This window comes from Nomascus leucogenys, chromosome 9 (genome assembly GCF_006542625.1).
Source record: "Nomascus leucogenys isolate Asia chromosome 9, Asia_NLE_v1, whole genome shotgun sequence".
Taxonomy (NCBI): Eukaryota; Metazoa; Chordata; class Mammalia; order Primates; family Hylobatidae; genus Nomascus; species Nomascus leucogenys.
Window position 1 is genome coordinate 79,539,653 of NC_044389.1, and position 26,412 is coordinate 79,566,064.

Sequence of the window (26,412 nt, forward strand, 5' to 3'; positions counted from 1 at the left end):
CCAGTGCATTTGCTTGTTTTTTTTATAATTGATATTCTTGTTTCAGTTTGCTTGGGTCCTTTTAATCCTATTAAGTGTTTCATTGGCTTTGAGCCTTTTGTTTTCTGGCTGTTTCTTATGGATTCAACTGTTTCCATAATTATTTATTCCATGGTTTCTCTTTGGTCAAGTTTCAGAGTATTCGTTTTTTCCTCTGCCATAGCTTGTTCTCAGTTCCTACCTTTTCCAATTAAGCATCTGCTTGTTTCTACATTCGTACCCTTTAGTCTTGCAAACTATCCATGCCCAGAGAGCTCTGCATTCCAGCCTGTTAGTTGGGGAATCATAAGCAAATGGTCCAAGGAACAATAGCCTCAGCATCATGCAAGTTCAGGAAAGCTACAGGCAATCAGGAGTGTCAAAACATTTAATATGTCAAGCATAGCATATCACTAAGAAATTCTATTTAGATTGTTGATTAGAAAACACAATTCATCTGTCTGTATTTAGCAAACCTCCACTCCAGCTCTCCAGGAATTGGGGATTGCAGAAAGTATAATTCAGCCCCAGAAAAGGAATAAGGGATGGAATTAGTTAAGTTAGGACTCATATTTAAATACTAAATGAGAGTTTGAGTATCTATCAGACATCATTCAATACTACTAATAAGAATTAATAAGCCCCATAAGACATTCTGAACTGCAACTACCAGGCTAACTCCTTTGGTTACCATATATTATAAGAAAGGAACTAAACTTCATTTTCATTTCAAAGTTGCAGTAAACTCTACTAAATTGTCTAAAGAAAAAAGGTTCTGAAAAAGATCTCGTTAACTGTAGATTGAGATAGAGGGTTAATGGGTATTTAGACCAGTTCTATCGCCACTTATTGACACTTCTTTCTTCCATTTAGACTTAATCACAAACTCTTCTTAGTAGTCAGATGGCTACCATAAATGTCATGGTTATTCTTCCATGATCAAGTAGAGTATAAAAGAGTCTTCCATCCCCAGACTCCAACTAACATCTCAACATTCCTAGGTTATATTCCCGGCCAGGCATGGTGGCTCACGTCTGTAATCCCAGCACTTTGAGAGGCCGAGGCGAGTGGATCATGAGGTCAGGAGTTCAAGACCAGACTAACCAACATGGTGAAACCCCGTCTCTACTAAAAATACAAAAATGAGCCGGGCATGGTGATGCGTGCCTGTAATCCCAGCTACTCGGAAGGCTGAGGCAGGAGAATACCTTGAACCCAGGAGGCAGAGGTTTCAGTGAGTCGAGATCGTGCCACTGCACTCCAGACTGGATGACAGGGAAAGATTCCATCTCAAAAATAAATAAATAAATAAATAAAATAAAAATTTATATCCCCATCTCTGAGTTAATCAGTGTAGCCCAGAGAAAATGGTGAGTTTAGAGGTGCTGGGACATTTGGTAGACAAAAGACTAGAGATACTGGTCTCGTTTTCTGACCGTTACAGTTCTCCTACATCTTTGAGCATCACTGAGAAGGCAAGAGAGACAAAGCAATGATAAAAACAATTTTTCCTCCAGCGCAAGATAGGCTACACAATAAAATTTATCAAAATTCTACCATTACGTATGTATGTGTAAGCATTTTAGACTACTGAAAAGAGGCTGGCGAGTAGGCCAATTTTTGGATAATAAGGCTGAAAGAATAAAGATCAGAACTTGGAAGCTCAACTGTCCTTCAGGACCAAAATAGCTAAAAGGGTTCAGGATACAATCTTGCCTAGATCCATCCTGGAGAGCCCAAAATCCGACCCAAGTGCAATTTCATGTATAATGTGCATGATGCATTGCATGAGAATCTTGTTAAGGGATAGTACACAGAGTAGACAGAACTAAACAAATTTCTCATCTTTCACTCTCAGTCTCCCTAAACTTACAGAACTTGGGACAGCCCCACCCTGCATTTACTGTTATAGGGTTAAAACAAAGTTGTTACCCAGATGTCTCTGTGAGTCAGGTTAACAAGTTCTTGAATTAGTTTTAGAGTTGATTTTCCCTCTTCATCTGACAGAAATACATACCTACAGAGACCGGACCTACTCATGTATAATGTTGGAGAAAGAAGAAATAAATAATATCTATTAAGTCCTTATCATATGCAAGGCTTTTATTTACATTATCCACTTTACATAAATTATCTCTTTTAATTCTTCCAATAGCATGAAAAAAAAAATCTATTTTTTTTTCCAGGTGACAAAAGTTCAGGTTTAGAGAACTCGAGTAATTTGCCTAAATTTACACAGCAAACAGTAATGTTCCAACTTAATCTCAGGGTATTTGGCCTCAAAATACTATTCCCATCCCTACTTTCTTGCTTCCTCCCTTCCTTCTATTTATATATATATTTTTTTCATATATTTTGCTTTTGGGATTTAAAAGATAAAAACCTAAAACATTTCAGATATATTTGAAATTATCTTTGAAATCCTTCTCAGTCTCATTTCCTGTTACAGTAGCAACTACTAGAGTGAATTTGTTGGATAATCTTACAATGAACTTTTACTTAATGTAACTCTCCATATATAATGTATGGTGTTTCCAGTTTCAATAAACAAATTTTACAAATGGTATAAGAATTAATTGCCATTCTGTAAGTTGTTTTGGTGTTTCAGTGTTTTGGAGCTTCTTTTCTGTTCTTTTTTAACTCCTATTTTTCTCCATAAATATCATGAATCTTTTAGTCTATATATTTCTAAGTAAAGTATTATCTTGTGGCTATTATCTTGTGGCTATTATCTTGTGATTTGAGAATTTAAATATGTTGATATATGAATATTTGGCTTATTCTGTTTTAACTGCTATATAGTATATCAAATATAAATATACTATTGTTTGTTATCCATTCCCTAATGATGGACATTTAGATAGCTGTTAAAATAAGCTATAATTACGACAGATATGTTTGATGGTTGCAGCATTCTATCTATAATGCTATAATTATAACAGATGTTTCATAATTGCAGCATTCTATCTATCTATGTATCTATCTATCTATCTTAGTCTATCTACAGGCATCTTATTATGCAGATTGTACTAGTTTCTATTACTGCTGTAACAAATCACCAAAATTTAGTGGCTTAAAACAACACATATTGGTGTCTTCTACGTCTGGAGGTTGGGGTTCCAAAATGGATTTCACTGCACTGTAGTCAAGGGGTCCACAGGCTGGTTACTTCTGGGAGGCTGTAGGAGAGAAACAGTTCCCTTGTCCTTCCAGCCTCTAGGAACCTCTCAGATTCCTGGGCTCATGCCCTCCTTCCTCCATTTTCAAAGCCAGCAATGGGACCTTCTCAAGCTGCCGTTCATCAGTTATCTGCAGCTCCGAAAATGTTTCCACATTTAAGGATTCATGAGATTATACTGGGCACACCCGGATAATCTAGGAAACACTCTTCACCTCAGAGTCCTTAACCTTAATCACAACTGCAACTTCCTTTTGCCATGTAAGGTAACATCATCACAGGATTAGAATGCAGACATCTTTAGGGGGATATTTTTCTACCTAACACACATGTATATTTATGGCCACATTTTTGTGTTTTTCAAATTATGCATCATGAAACGAATTCAACAGGTAATAACTGCAGATTTTTTGAAAAGATATTAAATTCATAAATAATATCAAAGTACATTGCACAGAATAAAGGTACCTATTGTCTTATGAAATTGTATGTATATATACAGATATGTATGTACATACAGTTATTCTAAATGCCAATATAAAACAAGTTTTTTTTTTTACTATGGCCTGGGCTCAGAAACTTTTAGGAAACACTGTTCTAGAGATGTATTTGCTAGGATATAGGTTATACACATCTTCAACTTCACTAGATACTGACAAATTGATCTCCAATTTAGTTGTACTAATCAGTACTCTCAATAACAGTGTATGAGAATTCCCATTTCCCCACATCATCATCAACACTTGCCATTTTCATTTATTTCTATTGTTACGATGGAAAGATATATCATGCATTTTCCTAAGTTCAAAAATCTTCTCTTATGTTCGTTGGCATTTTTTTTAACATACAGAGTCTCCTGAGGCTCAAGCAATACTCCCACCTCAGTTTCCTGAGTAGTTGGGACTACAGGTGTGTATCACCATGCCTGTCTATTTTTTGGGTTTTTTTGTTTGTTTGTTTTTTGTAGATACAAAATCTCACTGTGCCGCCCAGGCTGGTTTTGAACTCCTGGGCTCAAGCAATCCTCCTGCCTCAGCCTCCTAAAGTGCTGGAATTATAGGTATGAGCCACTGCACCTGGTCTGGAGCTTCTTTTATGTTCCTTTTTAACTCTTATTTTTCTCCATAAATATCATGCATCTTTTAGTCTATGTATTTCTAAGTATTATCTTGTGAATATTAAAATTTCTGTTTTATCACAAATATTATTTTCAGTAAAATAATTAAAAATGGCATTGTCTTGAATTTTTTTTTTCTGACTCTTATTTTAGGTTCAGGGGGCATATGTGCAGATTTGTTACATGGGTAATTTGCATGTCACTGAGGTTTGGTGCGTAAATAATTTCATCACCCAGATAGTGAGCATAATACCCACTAGTTAACTTTTCAACCCTCTCTCTCCCTCACCCCCTTCTCCCCTAATAGTCTCCAGTGTCTGCCTATTGTTCCTATCTTTGAGTCCACATGTACTCAATGATTAGCTCCCACTTATAAGTGAGAACATGTGGTATTTGGTTTTCTGTTCTTCCATTAATTCACTTAGGAATGGCCTTCAACTGCATCCATGTTGCTGCAAAGAAGATGATTTCATTCTTTTTTTTTTTTTGACTGTGTATTGTTCCATGGTGTATATGTATCGAATTTTCTCTATACACCCCATCATTGGTGGGCATCTAGATTGATCTCATGTCTTTGCTATTTTGAATAGTGCTGTGATTAACATATGAGTGCCTGTGTCTTTTTGGTGGAATGATATATTTTCCTTTGGACATATATTCAGTATAGTATTGCTATTGGTTGTTTTGTTTTACGTTATTTGAGAAACCTCCAAACTGCTTTCCACAGTGGCTGAAATAATTTTAATTTCCACCAAAAGTGTGTAAGTGTTCTCTTTTCTCCACAACCTTACCAACATCCTGTTATTTTTTGACTTTTTAATAAAAGCCATTCTGACTGGTGTGAGATGGCACCTAATTGTGGTTTTGATTTGCATTTCTTTAATAATGAGTGATGTTGATCTTTGTTTATATATTTGTTGGCTGCTTGTAGATCTACTTTTGAGAAGTTTCTGTTCATATTATTTGCCCATTTTTAATGGGGTTATTTGGCTTTTGCTTGTTGAATTGAGATCCTTATGGATTCTGTATATTAGACCTTTGTTGGATGAATAGTTTGTGAATATTTTGTCCACAAGTTGTCTGTTTACTCTATTGATAGTTTGTCTCTTTACTCTATTGAGTTTTTGTTGTTGCTGTGCAGAAGCTTGATAGTTTAATTAGGTTCCACTTGTCACTTTTTCTTTTTGTTGTGATTGCTTTTGGTGACTTACTCATAAATTCTTTGCCAAGGCCAATGTCCAGAAGGGCATTTCCTAAGCTTTCTTTTAATATTTTTATAATGTTAGCTCTTACATTTGTTTTTAATCTATCCTGAGTTAATTTTTGTATATGGTGAATGGTAGTGAGTCAGTTTCAATTTCTGCATATGGCTAGCTAGCCAGCTACCCTAGCACTATTTGTTGAATAGGGAGTCCTTTTTCCATTGCATTGCTCTATGTATCTGTTTTTATAGCAGTACAATACTGTTTTCGTTACTGTATCCTAGTAGTATAGTTTGAAGCCAGGTAGTGTGATGCCTCCAGATTTATCCTTTTTGGTTAGGATTGCTTTGAGTATTGGGGCTCTTTTTTGATTCCACATGAATTTTAGAATACTTTTTTCTGGTTCTAAGAAAAATGACGTTGGTAGTTTGATAAGAATAGCACTGAATCTGCAAATTGCTTTGGGTAACTTGGCCATTTAAACAGTATTGATTCTTCCTATCTAGGAACATGGAACGTTTTCCAACTTTTTTATGTCAACTTAGATTTCTTTCAACAATGTTTTATAATTCTTATAGAGATCTTTTACCTTCTTGGTTAGTGATTCATAAGTATTTTACTCATTTTTGTGGCTATTATAAATGTGACTGCATTCTTGATTTGGCTCTATTCATTGGTGTATAGAAATGCTACTGGTTTTGGTACATTTATTTTGTATCTTGACACTTTACTGAAGTCATTTATGAGCGCTAGAAGCCTTTTGGCAGAGGCTTTTGTGTTTTCTAGTATAGACTCATATCATAAGTGAAGAGAGATAATTTGATTTCACTCTTCCTATTTGGATGCCTTTCAGTTCTTTATCTTGCCTGATTGCTCTGGCTAGGACTTCCAATACTATGCTGAATGGGAATGGTGAGAATGAGCATCCTCATTTTCTCCCAGTTCTCAAGGAAAATGCTTCCAGGTTTTGGCCATTCAGCATGATGTTGGCTGTGGATTTGTCATAAAATGGCTTTTATTATTTTGATACATGTTCCTTTAATGCCTAGTTTCTGAGGGTTTTAAAAATAGATGATAAATTTTATCAAAAACATTTCTCTATTGAGATGATCGTATGGTTTTTCTTTTTATGCAGTGAATCACATTGATTGATTTGTGTTTGTTGAACCAAACTTGCATCCCTGGAATAAAGCCTACTTGAGAGTTGTGAATTAACTTTTCATTGTGCTGCTGAATTCGGTTTGCTAGTATTTTGTTGAGGATTTTTGCATGTACATTCATCAGGTATACTGGCCTGAAATTTTCCTTGTGTGTGTGTCTGTATGTTTCTGCCAGATTTTGCTATCAGAATGATGTTGGCATCATAAAACGAAGTAGGGAGTTATCACTCCACCTCAATTTTTTGGAATAATTTCAGTACGATTAGTTGTAGTCCTTTGTATGTCTGGTATAATTTGGCTGTAAATTCATCTGGTTCTGGACTTTTTTTTTGGTTGACAGATTTTTTTTATTTTTGATTCAATTATGGAACTCATTGATCAGTGCAGGGTTTTGATTTCTTCTTTTAATTTCTTCCTTTAATTTCTTCCCACAATCTTGGGATGGTGTGTTTCCAAAAGCTTATCCATTTTCTGTAGTTTTTCTAGTTTGTGTGCATAGAGGGGTTTGTAATAGTCTCCATGGATTTTCTGTGTTTCTTTAGGGTTGGTTGTAATGTCACCCATGTGCTTTCTGATTGTGCTTATTCGCCTCTTCTTTTTTTCTTTATTAACCTAGTTAGTGGTCTAGAAATCCTGTTTATTCTTTCAAGAAACCAATTATTGATTTAATTTAATCTTTGGTATGGATTTTCACATTTCAATTTTGTTCACTTCCTTTCTAATTTGGTTATTTCTTTTCTTCTGCTAGCTTTGAGGTTGGAATGCTCTTGTTTTCCAGTTTCTACAGGTGTGATGTTAGGTTGCTAATTTGAGGTCTTTCTAATTTCTTGATGTAGGAATTTAATGATATAAACTTTCTTAGCACTGTTTTAGATATGTCCCAAAGATTCTTGTATGTTCTATTTCTGTTCTTATTAGTTTCAGTACTGGCAACCCGATGCAGTGCTGGCAGCTTCCTCTCCCCTTAGCCCCAGTGTCTGTGTCATCTCTCCAATCCCTCTCAGTGCATTCTCTTAGAAGATCTATTTGGAGTATGCTGGTCTACTAGATATTTTGGTCTCTTTCAATGGGAGAAGCTCTTCCTGACTGTGTCTACTTGGCTATCTTTAACATTCCTCCTGGTTTGCTTATTAAGACCCCAAAATGAGTAGGAAAATTGTTAACAAGACTTTAGTGAAAGTTAGCAATTAAAATGTAGAAATAAAATCTGGCCATCGTTGAATTTAATGTAATATTTAATACAATACCAAATGTCCTTGGGTATCAATAATGCTTAGTACAATAAAAAATGGCTGCCCTACAGAATCCACAGAATGACTAGCTAACTGAACAGATCAAGAGGAGTAAGGCAAAGCCCAGACCTGGCCACAGTAACAGTGTGGGTGGCACAGCTTATGCATTCACCATCAGACACTCTCCAAATGCCACTCATATCTAGAAATAGCCCATTTAGCAGCTAAAAAATCATGATTGTCCTTGAACCTTTGTACAGTTATCTCAGATGTCAAATCCTAAATACGATCATCCAATTGTCTACACTGAGGCCGCAAGTCCACATTATAGCTGTCTCTGGAGTGGAAGAGAACATATTTATTCTATAGTACTTTGGTAGTGAGAGGTGGAATACCTTTGACCTATCTTGGAATTTTCTCCAAATAAAAATAATTATTTTTTGGCCAAAAAATACAAATGACTGCTATATTCTAGCTGACATTTTTTTGTGTATGATCAGTTTAGTAATGGTACTTTTCATGTTGCTGTCAACCCATATACTATGTGAATTTAAGAAGACACATGTGTAAGATTACAACATCCTGAGGACAGAATTCTGAGGATTGTTTTTTCTATTACAGCTTCATTGGTTAGCCTATGCCTTGCAGAAAATGCAAGTTACATTTTCTACCCACAGTTAGCTTCAGGAAAAGAAGTATTCCATAAGCCAATTAATTATCTATGGTTCCGCAAACACTGAGAAAAGGTACAACGTCTTTGGTTGTTGGTCAGTCTTAAAAGTAGTGGCTCAGCTAACATTCAAACTGCCTGACAAGCAGCAAGCTGCACATTAAATATTATTCCTTTCTCTTTTATTTTCTGCCAATTATAAAAGTAATATCTATTTATCACATAAATTTGCAAAAATTAGAAATTTTTGAAGAAGAGAAGAAAAAAACACCTGAAATCCAATGGCAGGTAATCATGCCACTTTTTTATATCTCCCAATGTTTTTCTGTTTTGGTATTTATTTTTAAATAGGGTTATATTACAGACATTTTATAATGTGTGTGTGCTTAGCATAAAAATATATTTTAAGTAGTTTCCTTCATTCTATATATTCTTTGAGGACAGCTTTTTTCACTCTTCTATTTCACAGATGTATCTCATCATTTCAGCCTTACTGTTGAACATTTAGATTCTTACCACTATTTTGCTAATTTTAACTGACATGTTTTAAGTTACTCGCCCAGCCTACAATGAATTGCTCATGTCTGAGAACATTCCTCCCTCACTCCTCATTGTTTACTGTTTTATGTCTAATATAGTGTCCAGTCTCTGCCAAATTGTATATGCTCATATATTTTGAATAAACTCATAGGAAGTTGTGGTGGGACCATGTAAATATGTCTTATTTCATGGCCCTGTCTACTGCCCATAACTTGGATCAGGGGAGCACACTTAGTTCAAGCTGAGCTAATGAGGCTCCCTTCCCTGGGAATAAAATGAAGCTAAGTAAATGTAGTCTCAGACTTTGCTGGTTTCTTTAACAGGGATGTAAAAATAACATACATTGTGATTAGACTCTCTTCTTCCGGGTGGACTATATAGCAGACAAAGCTAGGCTGCGGAAAACCATGAAGCAGATGTGCTGAAATAAAAAAGTTAAGAGATAAAGAAAGTGCTAAAGACGAGTTCCCTGATTATTCTTAAAACAGTTTTCCTTCTACTTATAAAAAATCAAAAATATATTCTTTATTATCAATTGGTCTCAATCCTTAATGTACCTCAGAATTGCCAAACATGTTTGTTAAAAATTCAGATGCTCTGTTCAACCCTAAAAGATTTTCATCCAGTGTGTTTCGAGTGGTCCCCGAAATTTGCATATTTATTAAGTATTTCAGTTAAGTGTAGTGCAGGTGGTATGAGAACTACTGCTTGCAAAGCACTGCATTGACTGTGCCATGTTCCCTCTTTAGTGCTTCTTCTGAACTCCTTTCCTCCAGGCTTCTTTCCCAACTCATCATTATCTAACCCTTCCCAAAAAATAAATCTCCCTTTTAAGCATTATATACATTTGCTCATATAATATTATGTGATGCAAGTACAAAATTATCTCTGATTCTCCTCTAGCTAGTCATCTATCAACCAGGTGTCTAAATTTCCAAAAAGGGAAGTCGTGTTACAATAGATTTTATTTAAATTGGAGCTACTCATTTAAGTGAAGGTCCATGTATTTCGGGTAACTTTTGTCCTCCAAGAAGAAACAGTAAAATAAGTTTTGTTTTCTGTCACCCTCTTTAGATAGCTCTCCTGAAGCCAAAAGGAAACTTACTGTTGAATTACCTGTAGAAAGTCACATATTTAAACTCATTGTAAGAGGCAAATTCACAAAATGAATACACACTAAACACTTGGCACTGCAATTTATAAAGCTTTTATGATTTTGTACTTATTATCAGAAGATAACTTTATTGCCATCAGTAAGCATTAATTGCCTAATGTCATTTGGATATGATGATAAGACAATAGGAATTAACCCAAATATCTACCTATAAAGCCAAATATTTTTTATTTTATTAGCAAGTAAATCTTACAAATGGAATACATTTAGTCTTCTAAACATGCCAGGCTATTTAGTTCCATTTATAAGATTGCAATGAGAGTTAATGAGGAAGCATAATTATCTGACTCATGTTTATATTCTCTTCCTCTCATTTTTATTTTTAGCTCCTTCATGTCTTATTTTTTAAGATGGATGCTATTCTGCTTAACTCTTCTATTTTATTTTATTATAAACCAAATATGCCATAAATAAGCATGTTATACAAGAATAATTGTTTATTCTTCTCTCTGAACCATTCAACTTCCTTCTGTGACAGGCAGCAGAGTCAAGCAAATGAATGTTGAGAGGCACTATGTATTCATCAGACAAACACACATTAAGACTGGATATTATAAACTAGAAACTGTATTAACATTTTGGTCATTAAATCTGCTTAATTAAATTTAATTGTGTTTTCCCTCGCATTATAGCAATTGCACACTAACCACATTGTCTTTCCTGTCCTAGAAAAGAAAACATTATTCCAGGAAAGTCAACAATTTAGACTTTCAAAGTCAGATGTATCTGAGAAGAATAATTATCTATTATTACCAAGGAAAGAAATAAGGAAGATTATTGTGTTATTTTGATGGTGCCAGGGAAATGGTCAACATAAGGTATTAAAGTGCTTCTATAGGCCACTATTAATTAATTAATTATCATGTAAGTGCTGCTATCTGTCAACTTGGTATGATTTTTCTATAGGGTGAATGACACACTCAGGAATCATCAAGTCAAACCAGTCAAACAAGAAATATAGATTTGATGATCAGACAACAACAACCCACATTTATAATAGTTAAGTGCTTTGCATTTTTTAGGTTCTAATGGACATTGTTCACTGCAGAAATGCAAGCACAAACAACTTAGACATGCAATATATATAAAATGCATAACAATAAACAGCATTATATAATTTTAAACAAGGGAGAAAACTATAGTCCTACTGCGGATTTAAGAAGGTGTTATTGAAGGAAAGACATATTAACTGGTCAGGATAACAAACTTGGGACAGAAATGTCCTTGAAGGGTAACAGACCTTGGCAGCTATAACCTTAACCAGTATTCCCCAGTCCATGCAGACAAAAGTGAAGTGCTAAATGTTCAGTCAAGACTAAGGTGCCATCTAGCTTATTGATGAAGGTGACTAGAGCATGGCTATGCTGAGACTGTGTGTTCCTGGTAACTACAAGAATGAAAACTCTTGCCATTAGCATGAGGGAATATTTCTTCCATGGAATATCTGCTACTGCTCGTTTTCTTAAAAAAAAACAAACATAATTGGTAATTATATTATTGCTCTGAGTAAGACAGAAGGCACAAACATATCAGTATGTATTTCCTTACCATTCAGGTTGTTTTTGTGTACCAAAAATATATCAATCTGTGTGCAATACAAATTGTGCCGTTTCTCTGACAGGACAGGTCATAAATGAAACAGTGGCTGTTCACAATGTGCACCGGTTGCTTACAGTTCCGTTTGCCTTCTCTCATGACAACTCCACTGATTTACTCATGATGTACTATAGTTTGAGTTTAAAAAGTTACAGACACACCCACCAGGATTTTAGGAGGTCCTTTTGTTTTATGTCAACCATTTCAGCGTAAGATATAACTTGGCATAATGAGTCTTAGCCTGAGGGGGAGCATAACTTGCCAAATATAGAGAAAGATAAATTTGGCTGCTTCAGTATTACCACAGAGAGATTAATATGTAAAATTTCTCTTGCTCATTTAGATGTTTTATTATCAGCTTCCAGCCTACCCATACATTTCAAAATGGACCTATCTCTAAAATTAATAAAGTATTTTAATGGAGATACATTCATACTTTTCTTCCTGGGATATTTCTAAAGAAAAAAGCATTGTGACCCTTTGAAAATGAATGAAATGCCATTGATTCTACAATCGGTTTCCAAGAAATGTATTTACAAATAATTTATTTTTATTAGTAGACATTAGCAATAATGTGCAGAATATGAGACTTAAGATCTCTTGTCTAAAGGTACTGAAATCTGCTTAAGTGTGTAGGCCATGGCTTCTTAACCTTGGCATTACTGACATTTTGAGTCAAAAAATCATTTGCTGTCTGGGTCTGTCTGTGCACTGTAGAATGGTTAGCAGCATCTCTGGCCTCTACCTTTGTGAAAACCAAAGAAAATTCAAATATTTTGATATTGCCCAATGTCCCTTGTTTGAGAACTAGTACCACTGAATTTGTACTCAATAGCTATGTAACAAATACCCCCAAAATTAGCTATTTAAAACAGGAAACATTGCCTCACAATTTCTGTGGATCAGGGATTTGGATATGGCATAGGTAGATCCTCTGTTTTGAATATCTCAAAAGACTGCAGTCAAATTGTCTGCCAGGGCTCGGGTCTCATCTGAAGATTCAATTGGAGAAGGATCCAGTTCTGAGCTCATCTCATTACTGGAAGCTTTCAGCTTCCATAGAGCTGTTCCTGGAGAGACTGATGGCCTAAGTTCCCTGCTGGCTTTTGGCTGGAGGCACCCCTAATTCCTTTCCGTGTGGAACTCTCCCACATGAAAGCTTATTCACCAAATTGTACAAACTAACAAAGCAATATCAAGAATCTACTAGCAAGATAGAAGTGACTATCTTTTGTAATTTAATCATAGAAGTGGCAGTCCTTCATTATTTTTATATTCGATTGGTAAGAATGAAGTTACTCAAGGGGAGGGTCTTACATAAAGCCATGAATACTAGGAAGTGGAAAATATTGCGGCCATCTTAGAGTCTGCCTAACTCAATCAAATTGGCAACACCTGACAACTAGCAAACTATGTCAGTATTATGCAGTCTTTTGCTTTTTGGGACAACCACAACTGCCCCCCATACCCACCCCCTGCTGAATAACCAGTATTGTATGCACTGTGCAATTATGATATAAAGACAGTATGAAAAACTATGCACTAAGTAAAAGAAGTCTCAAATCTACAAGACACAGCTATATGATTGGGAGAGAAGGTAATTTTACCGAGTGATGAAAAATGCTGGTTTTTAAACAGGCTCACATCTTACTTTCATCTGTAGTAAAATGAGGATAGAGGAATTTAGCTAAGCCAAAAAGGATGTTTTATAAAGAAGTAGTATTCTAAGGCATCAAGCTCCACTCCCCTTTTCCCTTCAGTTGCCAGAAGAACATTGGCCAGAGTAGTTTGACCTAGATAGCACAGAAATACACAATTGTTTTGGTTTGCTCTCTTTTGCTACATTTGTCAAATTCAAACTTTTCTTTTCACCACAACTTATAACACATTTTATATCATAACCCAGAACACGCGTACACCTTCCACACCCCCACCCACACAGACACAGAAAGAGACAGAGAGAGAAAGAACTAAACATTTTACAAAACATTACTCACCTCCTGAACTATTCTGCTTCTATCATATTCTAGTCTATTCTTCTATATTATCTTATTATATTCTGTTTCATTTTAAAAAGTATGGTCAAGATTTACTAAATTATTAAATTGATTTCATGTCCCACTAATTTATACTAACTGTTTAGACACTACTCATCTACTCCAAGCTGACAGTCAGATGCTGCTCAAGTTCTCACAAGTAATTAAATCCACAAGACTGAATTGAGTCTAGAGAGACACATGGAAAGAATTGTCCCATTATATGTTCCCACTATGGGCATCTAAGCAAGAAATTTTAAAAGTGTAAGCCAGAGAAAAGCTTTTTCTTTTACTCTATCTTCATTTGTTACAAATCATGCATGTAACAATATTAATGACAAGCTTCCCAGTAGATGATGTCAGCATGGATTTCTCATTATTTTCTTTCTTCTTTTGGCCACTGAAGATGCAACTGTACTTTAGTTCATTTAACTTCTACCTCTTTATGATCTCTATAAATAATAAGTATACCAGGTATAAAATTGAGCAGGTCTTTTTAATAATACCTTATTCATTTTCCTACAGAATTTCCTGCAGAATCCAAACTATATCCTGACAGCATTGACCTTTTAAACAAGAAGTCCAACAAATAAGAAAAAAGTTTACTTTTGTTTGATCAATGTTGGTGCAAAAGATAACATAATACATAGATAAGGAAGGGATAAAAGTCCATTGGGTCAAATTCATTGATATCTCTGGGTCACATTTTAAAAAATAAACTAAGCTACTAGTGAGTTTAGCACTGTTGGCCGTCCATCACTGAGTATTTCAGGTGAACAGCAGCATCTGTTAACATATTTAAGTTTAGAAAAATTATCTGTGTACCTGGAGGTTAGTGATGCTAACTGACCCACTAAGTATATATACCTGAGACTTTGGCTTCATTAGCACCTTGAATGCTAACTAGAGATCTACAGAGAGAAAATGAAGCAGTTCAGTAATTTTGTTTTTGGATGATGTCAAAGGTTAGAATTATTATTATTATTTTGAGACAGCGTCTCACCCTGTCACCCAGACTGTAATGCAGTGACACAATCTTGGCTCACTGCAACCTCCGCCTCCCAGGTGCAAGTGATTCTCCAGCCTCAGCTTCCCAAGTACCTGGAATTAGAAGCTTGTGCCACTACTGCCCGGCTAATTTCTGTATTTTTAGTAGAGATGGGGTTTCATCATGTGGGCCAGGCTGGTCTTGAACTCCTGATCTCAAATGATCCGCCCACCTCGGTCTCCCAAAGTGCTGGGATTACAGGCGTGAGCCACCATGCCCAGCCAGAATTATTTGTTAATTTTAAAGATTTTTATGTAACTGCTTAAGTATAAACTAAAATTGCATATTTTGGCATGTCTGGAAGGCTGGTGGGAAAGAAAGAGCAAAGAAAAGCATATATTACATTGTTTCAAAACTCTTAGAAATCACAAAAAATAAAATTTAGCTTTTCAGATTTTAAGGTTTTGAGCATTAGTGCACAGTGCCTACTTTGAAGGCTGTTTGAAGGCGACGTGTTACAGTATAAATATTATGACTTTACAAAACTCTGTCTATCCCAGTTTTTCGTTTGTGGTGTCTTAACCACCCCTGTCTGCACTAGGTGGTGGTGGGGGTTGATCTGCAAACTCTGTTTCCCAGAGTACTTTTTAGATGGCCAACTCTGAGTGTGATCAATAAGAGGCACTACTGGGACACAAGAGAGAAATCAGGAGAGGAACAGACATATTCATCTTTCTCTTTCTCTTACTCTCATTCTGATTCTCACTCTAGTTTTCCTTAGGCTGACATTGCCTCTAGAGCATTGGTTACTAAACGTTAGGCCTTTGTCTGTGCTCTGAGATTCTTCTCCTTAACACTTCTTCACTTGTGTTCTCCCAGCCTTGCAGGTAGGAACTGCTTCTGAGAGTTTCTAATTCCTGAGTTAACACATAACTTTTGCTTTCTCCATTTTCAGAGATCCATGCAACACACCAATTCCTTGTGTTAAATATTTCCTATTTGAAATACTTGTGAGGTTTTTTTCCTGATTATAAGCTACCTGATAGAAATTTAGGTTTAAATATTACCATTGGCACTAACTAAATGGATAATCCTGAGTATATTATTTAAATATTTTGGGCTTTATATCTGATAATAGGACAGAAAAAATATGATAAGATAGTGTATTATGCATATACTAATGCACAAAGTTCATAATAAGTATTCAAAAATTATTAAGAATAATCATTATAACATATATTTCCATACCATTTAAAAATATCTAGTAAATTGATACTGCATATAAAACAGTAAAGTTAACTGAGTATGTTGTGTGTTACTTTGTGTGAAGCAACAAAGAAGTAGCTCAATTGATTAACTACTGGCTTGGAAATTATCACCCTCATTTCAAAATTTTACTTGATGGCTACATTTCATGCTGACATCTTATATTTATAAAGATCACGTTGAATAGAAGCTAAAAATATCCTGTAACAGATCTCCAAAGATCTACTTGATGGGATGGATCAGCATGAAATCTGCATGTGAACTGGAATGTGCAGGCCTGAATAGGTCTTTTTGTATACCATATGGGATATATTTACTTTTCAAAGAAAAAACTATATAGCAAGTTTATGTAACACATTTGTCTTTTTAAGATTTTTTTTGGCAATAACTAAAGACTTGCAGAAAGTTGCAAAAATAGTACAAAGAGATCTAGGGTACTTTTCACCAATTCTCCCAATGGTTACATTTTACATAATTATGACATAATACCAAGATGTTGATTAATACATACACATATACAGTTTGATTGCAGAAATTAGACCTAGTGTTTAATAGATCAGTAGGATGATTATAGTTTACAAAAATCTACTCTATGTTTCAAAATAGCTAGAAGAAATAATTCTTACATTTCTAACATAAACACAAATGTTTAAAGTGATGGATATCCCAATTACACTGATTTGATCTTAACAAATTCATGAATCTATTATATTATCATATGTGTTCAGAAAATGGATACATCTATTCTGTATCAATTTTTTAACTGAGGAAATTAACATTGGTACAACCTATATGCATAGTTTCATCCGTTTTATCACATTTTAACTGTTTGTTTAATTACAAAATTAACTGTTTCCTTACCATGAAACACCTTACCTTCCTTTAAGCCCCTTTGTCCTTTACAGTTTATGATAAAATTGTCTTAAATATGTCCTTTACATATATTGAGAATGACATCAAACAAATTTTATAATTTTCTTCAATCATCAAATGCAATCTAGAAATTCATGAGAAGGAAAGTTTATAGTATTTGTCTATGTTTTTCAGGTGTCATTTCATCTTCCAAGATTCTTTTTATCATGTTCATTTTGTCTCAAAAACTTTTTTAGCCATTACATTAACAAAAATTATGAATACATCATAGGGGTATGTATTTGTGATACACATGAGATATTCTGATACAGGCATACAATGAGTCATAATCACAACAGGATAAATGAGGTATATTATCACCTCAAGGATTTATCATTTCTTTGTGTAACAAACATTCCAATTATACTCTTCTAGTTATTTTTAAATGTACAATAAATTATCGTTGACTGTAGTTACCCTGTTATGCTATCAAACGCTAGATCTCATTCCTTCTATCTAGTATAGCCACGTTTAAGAGGAAATATGCTGGTGATAAATTATCATAATTTTCCTTCACTTGAGAATATCTTACTTTCCCTTTCATTCTTAAAGGATATTTTGATGGGTATAGAAGTCTGGGTTATTCAAATTGTTTTACTCCTACATCTAAGGTGTTATTTATCTTTGGCTACTTCAAGTGTTTTTTTTTTTTTTTTTTTTGGAACTGAGTCTCGCTATATTGCCCAGGCTGGAGTGCAGTGGCATGATCTTGGCTCACCGCAACTTCCGTCTCTTGGGTTTAAGTGATTGTCGTGCCTCAGTCTCCTGAGTAGCTGGGATTACAGGCACCTGCCACCACACCTGGCTAATTTTTTGTATTTTTAGTAGAGAAGGGGTTTCACCATGTTGCCCAGGCTGGTCTCGAACTCCTGACCTCTAGTGATCCACCTGCCTCGGCCTCCCAAAGTGCTGGGATTATACCTGTGAGCCACTGCACCCAGCCTTTTGTCTTTATTTTTCAGAAATTTAATTATGATTTATTTTGACTTGGCTTTCTGTTTTATGCTGTTTAGAGTTCTTTTACAGATTCATGTAAGTGTATGTCTTTTGCCAAATTTGGGGAACTTCTAATCATTATTTCTTTGAATAATTTTTCAGCCACACTCTTTTTATACTCTCCTTCTGGAAATCCTGTTGTACAAATGTCAGATATTTTCTTACAGTTATATAGATTCCTGAGGTTCTTTTCATTTTGTTTTTCTATTTATTCTTTTTCTTATTTATACTGGGTAATTTCTATTGTTACATCTTCATGTTCATGGATTCCACTGATTCCCTCCTTTATCTTTTACATTGTTTTTAAGATCACTCATTAAGGGTCTTTTCTTTTTTCATTATTTTAAATTTTATCTACATTTTCATTTCTTCTTTATATTATTTATTTCTTTGCTGATATTTTCTGTTTTTCAGTGTGCTTAAATCAAGTTCATAATTGAACTTTGAAACCTTTATGATGGCTGCTTTAAAATCTTTGTTAGATAATCCTAGCATCTATGTCATCTTACTGCTGGAATCTTTTCTCATTCAAGTCAATATTTTCTTGGCTTTTGATATGACAAGTGAGTCTTGATTGTATACTGGACATTTTGGGTATTACATTATTAGACTCTGGATTTTATTTAAATCTTCTGTTTTAGTAAGTCTCCTCTGACACTATACTAGCAGAAAAAGGGGGCTACCACTTGTCAGGAGCATGATAATCTAAGATTTCTGTGTGGCCTATGCTCACACCATGAGTATCACAGGCTCTTTACCACCAGTCAAGGAAGGAAGTTCAGCTTTTCACTCAGTCTTCTCTGATGTGATTCCATCTGGAGGCAGAGTGGAAGGGATTGCTCATGATAGACTGGAGTGGTGCGGGTCAAGACTTCCCATTTAGCTTTTGCTGACACGAGTGGGTTGGAGTATGGCCCTTTTCCACAGTGTTTGGCTCAGAAAGGAGAGTTATTCAAGTTTTCTTACTTGCAGTTTGATCATTTTCCTGTCCTTTGGCTAAATTGAACAGACTTGTGAGTGTGTGTGTGTGTCTTTTGTTGGTTTGCTTTTTGATATGTTACTGTATTAGTCTGTTCACACACTGCTATAAATAACTACCCAAGACTGGGTAATTTATAAAGAAAATAGGTTTGTCTCACAGTTCTATAGACTGTACAGGACATGGCTGGGGAGGCCTTAGGAAACTTACAATCATGGCAGAAGGGCAAAGAGGAAGCAAATACATCTTCACATGGCAGCAGGAGAAAGAGACAGAAGAAAAAGAGGGGAAGTTCTATACATTTTTAAACCATCAGTTCTCATGAGAATCCACTCACTATCATGAGAACAGCAAAGGGGAAATCCGCCCCCATGATCCAATCACCTCCCACTAGGTGTCTCCTTCTACATTAGGAATTACAATTAAAAATGAGATTTGGGTGGAGACCCAAACCATATCAGTTCGTTTTTGTGTTCCCAAGCTGCTGGCTTCCTTAGTTCCCAGTCCTAGATATATGAGGCAAAAAGAAAAACATACAAACTTTTACTGTATTATGTCTTGGACCCTAAGGTCCACAACTGATCTGCCATCTTTTCTACCTTTCAGAATTTCCTTATGTTTGTTTTATATATAACCTCCAGGGACTTCAGCTGTATTTATCAAGAGCAATAAGAAGAACTAAATATATTCCATCTTTGTCTGGAAGTCAAAATATATTCCATCTTTGTCAGAAGTCCCTAGCCTGGTTGATTTTGAAAGAACAATGCATTTCTAATAAATATTGTTTTTCTAAAAAATATGCCCAAATTGTTCTTTGTCTTTTTAAATTTTATATACAGGGGTTATGCCTGCAGATTTTTTACACGAATCTGTAATAAATACTGTTTGTACCAAAAAATTTTTAGAATGTTGCTTTAACAAAAAACAGTAATTGGTGGTTAGAATTTCAATAATAAAAGTTGTTTAATCATGATACAAATAAAGAATAAAATGTAAGCATCCATGGGCAAATTTAGCATTTAAACATTCTAGCTCCTGCTCAAGAGTAATGATTTTATTTCTCCTATCACCAACAGCAATATCAAAGCCCAGGGCTTCTAACACCTTTTTATCATCTTTATCACTATTATCAGCCATTGGTATAATGAAATAGAATCCAAGAGCTTTCTTCTCATCTCAAGTCCCTATGGTAAAGAACTAGTTCTATATTGCCTATACCTTATAGCTAAGAGTGAAAGCATACTGTGACTGTTGTTCAGTCAAATGATTTATTTAAATATGTGTATTACAAAAACTCACTGTATAGGAGATATGTCTATAAACATTAAACATACATTAATACTTGTAATGCCCATAGCCTTGCAGACATACACACAAACTTGCAATCATAGCTTTCAAGCATTTTGTCTTGATTAATTAATTTGCTCCACAGATCTTATTGTTCCTTATATTCTCATGATTCAAAGGCAATGAACAGTTCTTAGTCAAGAAAATATGTTATAACATAAAATATACAGAAATTAAAGTTTTCTCTGCCACTTAAATCCATTTGTTCAATAAATATTAAGCAGCTGCTACAGTCATGTGTTGCTTAATGATGAGAATATGTTGTGAGAAATGCATTGTTAGATGCATTGTTAGGTGATTTTATTGTTGTGTGAATACTGTAGCATGTGCTTCTACAGTTCTAGATGTTACAGCCTGCTATACACCTAAGCTATATGTTATAGTCTATTGCCCTCAGAATACAAATCTGTACAGCATCATGCTGTAGGGATGTTACTATGTTGAATGCCATAGGCAATTGTAACACATTGACAAGTATTTGTGCATCTAAATATATCTAAACATAGAAAAGGCAAAATAAAAATATGGTATTATAATCTTATATGATTATACAGACTGTATATGTTGTATATGGGGTCTGTCATTGACCAAAAGGTTATTAAATGGTTCATGACTGTGTATGCGAGATACTGGAGATATAATGTTAATACAAGACATTATTTGCCCTCCTAACTTTAGGAATTTGAATTTCATTTGAAGAGACAAACTGCCAAGACCAGCTTGGTCGGGGAGACCCTAACCCAGCAGCACTAGAGGAATTAAAGACACACACACAGAAATATAGAGTGTGGAGTGGGAAATCAGGGGTCTCACAACCTTCAGAGCTGAGAGCCTTGAACAGAGATTTGCCCACATATTTATTGACAGCAAGCCAGTCATAAGATTTACTAAAAGCATTCCTTACAGGAAATAAAGGGATGGGGCAAAATAAAGGTATGAGTCTGGCTAGTTATCTGTAGCATGAACACGTCCTTAAGGCACAGATCGCTCATGCTATTGTTTGTGGTTTAAGAACACCTTAAGCAGTTTTCTGCCCTGAGAGGGCCAGGTGTTCCTTGCCCTCATTCTGGTAAACTGAAAAGCTTCCAGAATGGGCGTCAAGGCCATCACGAACATGTCACAGTGCTGCAGAGATTTTATGTCCAGTTTTGGGGCCAATTTATGGCCAGATTTGGGGGCCTGGTTCCCAACAACAAAGAAAATATTTATGAAAGTATGTCAAAGAGTGTATCCAGGAAAATAAGTTACAAGAATAGCAGTCTCAACAATCTATAATCTTAGTTTGACATTTCCTCACGCATTTTCCTAGAATCATTTAGTTATTATTATCCACAGTTCATTATTTTTTTCAAACTCCTATTCACATGCCAAGTGTTAAGAACAAGGATTTGTTTTTTGACAAACTGAACTCTTAGAGAAGGAGTTGATTAAAAACTTTTGCCCACACGACCCTCATTGCTAAGTTTAATATTTCAAAAATATCTAGTCAAAATTATTTTTGAACAAAACTTACACTTTTCATTAAATAGTTCATTTTCCAAACTAATTGAAGATGTCAAACTTAGTTCATAATCTATTAGCAAACTAAATGGTGTAATGCCTTAATAATATTTAGGCCATATTAAATGGAACCAGAAATAATAGTAGATATGGCATTGGCCTAATAACACAGCCTTGGGCTCATATGTAACAGTATATATTCACTGGGCCTTCATGCTGCCACCACTGTGATTCGGTGGGGAAAGGCAGCTTAGGAATCAGAAACTGGTCTCATCATACTTGTGTGACTTTGAGCAAAGTACTGAAGCTCCCTAAGGCTTTCCTCTCATCTCTCCAAATGGGGTTGTGGTGAATATTAAGTGCAATCGAATGTATAAAATTTCATTTTCTTTGTGCTACTGTTGCTACCCTGGTCTCTGCCAGACTCCAGATGAAAGCAGCAGAGGACAGAGGACATTCTCAGGAAAGACTAGAGGATGGTCTCGATCTCCTGACCTCGTGATCCGCCCGCCTCGGCCTCCCAAAGTGCTGGGATTACGGGCGTGAGCCACCGCGCCCCGTCTCTACTAAAAATACAAAAAATTAGCCGGGCGAGGTGGTGGGCGCCTGTAGTCCCAGCTACGCGGGAGGCTGAGGCAGGAGAATGGCGTGAACCCCGGGGGACGGAGCCTGCAGTAAGCCGAGATTGCGCCACTGCACTCCAGCCTGGGTGAAAGAGCGAGACTCCTTCTCAAAAAAAAAAAAAAAAAAAAAGACTAGAGGAAAAGCTGGAGGACAAACATGAGGCTCTCTTACCTCAAATTGCAGGTCATGATAAAAATAGTAAAGAGGAAGATGGCATTTTAGTGACTGTTGGAGGCACATGATCCAGCCTGTGTGAATAGCAGTGGCTGGCATGGAGTTAGAGCATAGGCAATAAACCAGCATCCTGGAAAGGTCATGAATGTGGAGTCCAATGAGGGAATTAAGAGTATGGCCTTAAAAGAAAGACACTTAGGTATACCTAGACCACTGGGCTCTGGAATATTGTTATATTAGGTTTACTCTAAACCTATTTAAACCATAGTCTCTGACTCTATCTACTTTAATTGGGCAAATAGGCTGTGGAACATATTCATTATTTGCCATTCTTTTTCTTCCCACTGCAAAACAAAGTTTGTGATACCCAGGAAAACTCAAAACATTTATGAAGACTTTTATTTTACAATAACAATTGGTACTTAAAAATAAACATTTGTATTTTAAATACAAATGTAATTTATCCTAATTTATTTCAATTAGACAAATCTACCTAAGTACTAATGACTAGATTATTTTTAGTACTATAACTCTCATAAATATTTACTTTGGTGATAGAATTTATTTCACAGGGTATCCTAGACACAATTGAGATAAAATTTTGTTAAAGTCTTTCAATATGTTGAACAAACTGATAATATACAGTAATATACAGGAATAGAAAAGAAGAATTATTATTTTTTAACAGTTCTTTCTTACAATATCTCAATTTCTGGCAGTTAGGACAGGAGTGAGTCAAAATAGCTTTTTAAATACCTAAGATATGAATTAGCTGGACGTGATGTCACACACCTATAATCCCAGCTGCTCAGGAAGCTGAGGCAGGAGAATTGCTTGAATCCAGGCAGAAGCTGTAGTGAACTGAGATAGTGCTACTGCACTCTAGCCTGGGTGACAGAGCAAGACTCTGTAAAAAAAAAAATAATAATAATAACATATGGCATAGTTTTCTAATTCCTGACAGAGTTCTCTTTAGATGTGGACATGTCACGTATGTAACAGTATTCAGAAATCTAAAACAAACACCAAATTTAGAGATATTACAATCTCAGCATCTTTAAATGGTAAGACATGAGCTGATGAAGTAAAGAGTGCAGACATGATGATGCTAGAATCAAATGCCTCAAGGTAGATTTAAATAACCAATTGCATTGTGTTCAAATGGGTTAGACAGGTTTAAGTGGTATTAATGAAACAAATTCAGCAGTACTTTTAAAATCACTCCTATGCATAGCACCTAACCACTTTAAATCTGTCCTTTCTTACTTAGCTGCTATGGCATATCCTTCAGACCATAAAGCTCTTTTCACTTTTCCCAAGGCTCACGTTTCATCTGATGCTTTTCACTGTGTTGCTTAAGAAGGCTAAATTTGCCATGTTAAACTTAATTCACTTTTAAATACTTACACAAATAAAGTTATAAGAATGATTCATTTCATGATCTTGACATTTTTGACCAAACTCAGGAAGCTAAGGATAGACAGTACTGCAGTGTTGAAGAGCAATTAGCAATTAGGAATATTTTAACTGAAAGAAAATCACACAGTATCCTATTTCTTTAAAACGATTTCCCCATTAAAGGGAGGAGAAAAAACCTGACATTGGCTAGTAAAAGTCATTAAAAGAAACATAATACAATTGCAAATAGAAAAAAGTACTGCCAGAAAGAAAATGGTGTGACTAAGATGCCTGCAACTGTAGTTAGCAGTGAAGAACTACAGCACTTTGAACAATAAATCACATTTACTGCAATATTGGAATGTAGAGTTTTTTCCTCAAAAATATTCTGCCTCCTTTCCTATGCGTAAGTGATCCTGGCCATAATTGATCATTATGAATAACCAACCCAACATTTGAGGCATTGATGGAAAATTGATGGCATTCATTTTTATGATTTCTTATTCTATAAACATCAAGTAATACCATGTAGTTTAGAAACTGGGTACTTTCTTAAAATTAATGAAGCTCTTTAGTTCTTCCAAACACAATAGTTACTATCTAACACAATAGTAAAAGTTCCATTTCCAAGCGTCTAACTGAGCTCATGTAGTGGAGAGTGTATTTTATGAATTGATTCAAAGCAACTCTTTAGGCTCTCACTAAGTAGGTACAGTACAAAGTGATACTGGCCCTATGAGTCAGTTAGTCTTACTCTAGTTAAACATATACAAAGAGAAAGAAAACCATGCAGCATCCTAGAATCTGGGCTTGAAATCAATTTGTGTTGAGAATAAAAATGTCTCCTTTATAAATATTTATAAAATAGGATTTCAGATTATATGTTCAGCATTGAATGATGTATATTATTCTTATTAATGTTTCATAAACATTTGTATAAAAAACAATATGCTTCACTTTGCTTCTAAGTATTAAGTAGAATTATTGCAGCATCTGCTTCCAATGGTTGAGTGCACAAGCTATTCATGCCTTGTCGTAAATTCCATGATGCATTAAGAGGTCATTAAATGTACCTTCTGTGGTTGTCTCCTAATTTACATACCTTGTAAATCATCAGGTAAAAATCAAGAGAGCTGGGGAATAATCTCCTACGCTCTTCCCTTCTGCCACAAACTCAGTGCCATTCATAATCTTCATCCTAAACTGTATCCATCTCAAATGCATCTTTGAGACTATGCGTCAGAACACTTGATAATGTATTTAATAAACACAATTATTAATGGTTTCTAAATGGTGTTTATGAGTATAGAAACAAACTTAGGGAGTAGGCTAGCAGAGTACAGATAAAGTTAAAAATGCCAGTTAAGTGTGGAGTAGAAAAGGTCACCTTTTCAAAGAGCCAGCAAAAAGAAATTGTAAGAAAACTGGGATTAACAGTGTCTCTTTTCTCTCAGTCTTGTTTTTAATGCCCTCACCATATGGTTCCTAGAGCACAGAATCTCTGTATTAAACAAAGCTTAGAGCTCACCTGGTACAACTTCCACCTACTGCAGGATTCCCATAGATTAGTGTCCATCTGTTGTCTGAGCACATCCAGAAATGAGAAGCCCACAATTTTGTAAGAAAGTCCATCCAATCTGTCATTTGGATTAACTTGCTTTTCAGTTCTGGAAGGAAAAACCTTATTTAACTTATGATGCCTTGTTTTCTCCTGTTTCACAATAATGAACAGTGGTTATTTTCCTTCAGTTTTCAGTGGCCAGACTGTAGATTTCTCATGTTAAGCATCACTCCTTTGTTAAAGGACAATGTCATTGCAATATCATTCCTCTGATTTCTGTTACCTAAGGCATTTAGCCCAGAAGCTGCTAATAAAACTAACATCGTTTCCACCTGCCTGCCTAAGTCACAATTGTAAGGATGCTGGGCAATTTTGACTGGGAAGAGTACATTTGCATTTTTAGTAAACTAAACTTAGAACATTAATAATGTTTTTTCTATTGTAGAGAAAGATAGGAATTTTAATGTTGACTATCGCATTTTGATGAAGTTTTGATGAGATTAATATCCAAAAGAAATCTAACATAAAAGATTTTTAGGACACTGTCATTAAGAATGGATAAATATGTATGAATTTTGTATCCAAGACCTTAACAAGAGGAGAATAATGGGGAATAAGATAGGAAGCATAAAGCCATTACCGAGCAATACATGAATCTGAAATGAACCATAATTTTGCCAGATTAAATCAATTTGTTGCATTTTGAATTTATTTCTTCCAGAAGTTTTTTAATAAATAAAATAA

The 26,412-nt window shown here is 35.2% G+C and overlaps 1 long non-coding RNA gene across 1 annotated transcript; it reads right to left on the reverse strand.

Annotated features, from left to right (window-relative positions):
- Positions 1–9,460: 9,460 nt before the first annotated feature.
- Positions 9,461–26,129, reverse strand: LOC115836639. The gene is made up of 3 exons (XR_004031642.1): positions 25,636–26,129; positions 17,054–17,174; positions 9,461–9,538 (listed from the first exon to the last, which is right to left on the reverse strand). It is a non-coding gene; the product is annotated as an uncharacterized LOC115836639 (long non-coding RNA).
- Positions 26,130–26,412: the final 283 nt, after the last annotated feature.